The sequence below is a fragment of the Carica papaya genome, chromosome 3, assembly GCF_054855325.1.
Source record: "Carica papaya isolate Zhongbai chromosome 3, ASM5485532v1, whole genome shotgun sequence".
Classification (NCBI taxonomy): domain Eukaryota; kingdom Viridiplantae; phylum Streptophyta; class Magnoliopsida; order Brassicales; family Caricaceae; genus Carica; species Carica papaya.
The window spans coordinates 10,065,339-10,071,659 of NC_142311.1; positions in this window are offsets into that span (position 1 = coordinate 10,065,339).

A 6,321-nucleotide genomic window follows, 5' to 3' on the forward strand; every position below is an offset into this window, starting at 1 on the left:
TATATATAATTAAAATATTATATATATGTATAATGTATAAGTAAAAATATAAAATATATATCTAGATATATTATATACATATATTTATATATAATTAAATCTATAAATATATTTTTTTATATAAAAAATATGGAATAAAAAAATTAAAGAGAAAGATAATATTGTAAATAATAAATAAAATTAAAAATATAAAAAAAAAATTATTAAATCATCATAAATTTATCGAACTGGTAGTTTGAAAAAATTAAAAAAAAAATATATAATTTTAAAAATTATAATTTAACTACTAAAAAATTATATTATGTATTTAAAAATATAAATAAAAATTATTAAAAAATTATATTATTATTATTGAACTATTATCTAAATAAAATTTAAGTATATATTATTTATATTTCTTTAAGTGATATTATATAAATATAATATTAATTATTGAATTAATAATAATTATTATTATATTCGGTTCTTAATATATATATATATATATATATATGTAACTAGTTAAATTTATAGTTTTGCGAAAAGGTAAAAAAGAAATTCTGAATATTCTTGGAATCAGCCAATGATAAAGTAATATTATCATTAGTTTATTAATTTAGAATTTAGTATTAACCAATTATAAACAACGTTAAATAAGATCCGTCCACCAAAAGTTCTAAAAAAAAAAAAAAGGAAACTGCGAGAACCCACATTCACAATATATAATTATAATAAAAGCTTCTGTAAGAACCGTCACAAATATATTTTTAATTATTAGATGACCAAATATTTACACACTTAAACGTATTCTACATATAGAAAGATACCCTTCATGTAAAGGTGGCCAACTGCCAGACCAGCCAAACTTGTGAATTAATTTAATAAATGTCCATATATATATATATATATACATACATGTATATTTCAACTTGTTTAAACAGGAACCACCAAAAATTAATTAATTAATTAATTTTTTTTTTTCAAGTTTATTTTATGGCACTCGGCTGGTCTTCTTTTCCTTTTTCCATCTTTAATTAATATCTATCTTTAATTTATGTCGGTCCCCACCCTTAAACCTAATTTCCAAATATTATATAAATACACACACACACACACACTAGTGATTCATGTTTGGGTGGTGTGATCCACCAACTAAAGCAAGTGTAAGTTAATATGTATGTGTATATACATATATATATATATATATAACAACTTTTATGTTGACAAAATATAAGTGATCAAGTTGAGTAAGCAAAAATATTTTTCTTCTTTACGTGAGGGCTTACAATTATTAGTGTTGTAATTTGTCAATACAAATTTAACTACTTCTTTGTTGACCATATATATGTGATGTATATAAATATACATATATATATATATATTATATATATCTGCCTAATTGATCACTTGATAGCATATGTATATACATGTATTTGTACAATCTCTTTAATTTTGGGCTTCTAGTATTTCAAAGTTTTTCATGGCTACGCATAATATATAGTTTATTTATTTTATACAAAGGGAGTAGGTGTAATTCACATGTGATGTAACACCTTACGTTTTTAAGGTGTTGGAGATATACACACACACACACACACATATATATGCATGTATGATGAAAATTAAATGTTAAGGTGATTTTTTTTTTTTTAATTAGTAACCTAATAAACTAATTAAGATATGTAATCACTGAGTCAAACATTTATATACATATAACTTTTTACATAATAATTTACTATAAATTTCTTTAACATTTAAAAATTCTCAAGTTAATTTTTTATATATATCAAAACTAAACTCCTCTCATTTTAATAAATAGACCGCTGTATATTATTTTAAGACTAAAGAATTTACAACAACTATTACGATCATATGGAAAATATATATATATATAGATAAAATACGTGGCAAATATACAATGTTGAAGTCGTTACAGGAAACCTATATATATATATATATATATCACGATATGTGACCAAAATTTCAATCCAGAATTATTTAATGAGCAGATAATTGGATTTTTCATTTTTTTTATATTAAAAAAGGATCACTATTTTTCAAATTTTTATAAAAAAATTATAAAACTAAAATTTAAAAAATATTCAATTATTTGGTTTAAATTCTACCAAATGAGTTTGACTTTTTACTCACCTATAAAATAAACTAAATAAAAAAAAGTCAACAAGAGCGCATGCAACGTTTATGAAGATCCATTACTAAATGCTCGTTGACTTTGTGTAAGTTTTCAACTAACTCTCTACATAATTTGATCCTACTTTAAACAAATTTTAAAGTCGAATATAAATGAAGAAATACTGAAAATTCAAATAATTTACAAAAAAATATGAAACAAAATAAATATTCTAAGAAAGTGAGAGATGGTTTGGGTTTTGATGAATGTCTTAATCTGAAATTAATGCTCACACGGAAAATTGCGTACACTATGGGAATGTGGGCCCACCAACGCAAGCTGTTTAACTTTAATGTTGATTGCTTAAGTTTTAACTATGGTTAATACTTTATTATTATACGCATATTTTTTTAATTGATTGAAATTTTAATATATTCTTATCTAATTATCAGTTTAATGAATCTAATTACATTCAAAACAAATACGAGAAAATATTTTTATCACGAATACTTCTTCATCTGGGTATGTACGTACAAATTTGAAGGTTAAATAAATTAATCAAAATTAAATACAACAAAAAAGAGAATTCAAAGTGTAAAGAAATGGAGGAAGCCCATTTTAGTGGAGGGATTATAGGCCGCAAGTTTTGGAATCTTATTCAAGAAGAGTCAAACTTAATGGGCTTTTTTTTTTTTTTTTTTTTACTAGGAAAACAAGTCAACGTTTTTAATTATGATTATTATTAAAATTATTCAGTTAATTTATCTGCTAATATAAATTGATCGCTGATTGATGACGTGATTAAATTTAGAATGATTCGAAACGAAAAATATATTTGTACAGAGTTTTACACAAAATACACATGAGTCTTTTACCTCTAATTAATTACATTCAAATTTTCATTTTAAGTTAAAAGTAAATTTCTTATTTATAGATTTTTTTAATAAAAATATATGTACTTGTTAATTAAACAATATATATATATATATACTATAACAAATAATCATATTTTCCCGAGCTACGTTAATACAATTACACTTCGAAGAACTACCTATACATACAACTTCGACCTATACCCACTGCCCTCACAAGGAACCACTTCCCACACACACACACACATTAATATCTAGTGTGACAAAATTTTCGTAAGAGTCTGAGACATTATTTCAGTAAAGATTTTATTTTATAAAAAAAAATAGTTCGCCCGAGAGGAGGAATAATATATTAATGTGGTTTACATATATATATATATATATATAATACCTTCCTAAAAGAATACGTTATAAATTTATTCCATAAGAAAATGAATTAGTGAATGTATGTTAATTAGGTTAGCCATGTGTGGTTTCATGACGCACGGGAGATGTATAGAAGATATATGTGCGTATGTGGGCGTGCAGCGATGAGTATCCCGGCAAATCGCAGTGATTCTTGCATATATATAGAAAAGACATTAAGTGCGGCCTGCATGCGTATATGTGTGTGTATATATGAACGTATATAATTATTCAAATGGAAATGACATATATCATCTTGACGTATAACCTCATGATGACTTCTCATAAATGTCATTTTGTTGCTATATATGCTGCTGTCAACTTCAATACATGCAACACATGTATGTTTACAGTGTCTTGTTAATCAAATTACAGTCATATAACCAAAACTGTGTATTTGTGTAGGGTATGTTTCTTACCGTACAAATGAAATATATAATTAATTAATACACATACGGTAATTGGCTGCAATTTTATTAAATAACAGGGAGCAGGCACAGATGACCCATCTGAATTGACCTTTCACTGCACTGATAATTATGACCTGATAAATATATACATATATATATATGGGTGTACGTATACATGTATATAGGACATGGGAATTAGAGGGGTAGATTACTACTGCCCTATGTACTGCTCTCTTTGTATTGTATGAATATGGTAATTAGGGTTAATTTGCAGAGAGACAAAAAATGGCAGAGGCAGAGTCAAATAAAGTTGGGAGAGTTGTGGAATATACCCCATATGTAGCTATATACTCCTAGGGTTTTGTTTATGTTCTTTCACTTTCTTTTCTGTCTCAGGAAAGTGACTTTGACTTTATATATGTATATTTATATACGGGTCATTTTGGACTGTGATCAATTAATCCACACTCCATCTCTCCCTCTCCCTCTCTCTCTCTCTCTCTATATATATATGTATATATACACACACACACACACACACCCATATGATATATGTCTGTATTTGTGCTGTGTGTTTGCGTGTATATGTATATAATATGCATGTGGTAGAGTGTAAATTGTAAACTGTAAAGAGAAGAGAGCAATTGAATTCATGAAAGAATGGTCAAAACTTGATACTGCAGAAAATTGAATGAGGGTATTTAATTTCTTATCTTCCTCGTTCGTTTTTGATCTCTGAATAATCTTTTTTGTTTTCTCTGATTGTTCTGGTCGCATGCAGTAACTTCTTCAGCCCTTTAGTTTAGGGTTTATGTAACTCCCAGCCTCAAAGATTAATTTTTTTTAGAGTTTAAAATTAAATTATATATTTTTGTTTTAATATTATATCCTAGTAAATGTATATATTTTATTTAATTATAGAATGATATTTATTTTTATTTAAAAAATTAAAATTAGTATTTGATAATTTTTTTTTTTAAAAAAGACAAAGAATTATTGGAAATCTCCAATCCTTAGAAAACAAACTCTCGTTATGAAATGATGTGTATTTTTATTTAATAAAAATATTAAAATTAATATTCCGAAAAATAATGATAATTTTGTTTTTTTTTTTAAAAAGGCAAAAATTATTGGGAATCTCGAATCCCTAGAAAATAAAAAATAAATAAAAATACAAACTCTCATTATCATCCACCTTGTCTCTTTGAATCCTTTCGTTGTTTAAAGAAAATGACACATCAGCCCTACCTCTTATGTCATCCACCCAATTATACCCTCCCCCTTTATTTCATACCCCCCCCCCCCCCAAAACACTTCTACATATATATATATATATATATATGCACACACACACACACACCAAACACAGACGACTATATCTTCTTCATCTACCATGGCACTTCAACCACGCGTGGCCTTTGTTCCTACTCTATGATCAACATGGCTCTGCTGCCGTTTTCGCTCTCAATGGTCACGGTTGTTGTAGCTGCAGATCATTATCATGATCATCGTCTTCTCCATCAAAACCTGCAGATTAGTGTCAGATCAGAATTATCAAAGCTGGCAGGTGTAATGGTGTAGAGGACATGGCGGTATCTCTCCTGAGCTTATTCTTCTTGCTCCTCCTATTATTTCCGGTGAACCCAATGGCGGGCGTTCCAGTTTTCTTGACCTTGCAAGTCCAACAATAAGACCATCTGTTTCCTGCCAACTTCCTTTGCTCTTCAACAAGCTGAGAGAGCAGGAGTTACATTCTGGGTTCATGGAACTTCTTCTCTTCCTTCTATCCCTCCTGAGCTGCTTCTTAAGTTCTTTTTCTTGTGAGTGCGATACGTATATTTATGATATGTATATATCTATATATGTCTATGCATGATCTGGTTTTTGGAGATATATATGTAGTTTAATTTCTTATCTTACTTGTGTATGCATGGAACCATATAAACGAAAGAACAGAAGTGAATAAAGATGCATTTATTATTTATCTAGTTATATATATATCTTAGTTTTCCACAATATGTTTTTCGTACGTCGGTGGCCATCTTCTTCTGGTTTAATAGTAATTTTCTTACTTCTGTAATGCTTAATCCATATATATATATATGCACGTATTTATGAAGGTGTGAGTTTCTTTTTGCTCCGATTTCTTTCCTTCTTTTATCTTCTAAAGTATTTCATGACAACAAGTGCAAGAAGAAAGGTTCAAAAAATTTACTGCTAAAGTAATATCGTAGAAAATGATGATCTTCAAAATCCGAGCTTAGAAAGAGTACACAAAGTTCTAAAAGTCTGCATTCGTTGCATGAGATTGTTCTAAATCTCTACAGTATATATGTATATATATAAGTAATTAGTAATTATGTAATTGCTTTTCTTTTTGACAGATCATATACATAAAAATATTAAATCCGTACACAGGAAACCCGCCTACCTCAGCTTTACTTTTTATTAATGTAATGGGTGACGCTATCATACCTTGGAAGGGTAGATTAAATATTATATTATACTAACTCCAAGACATTAA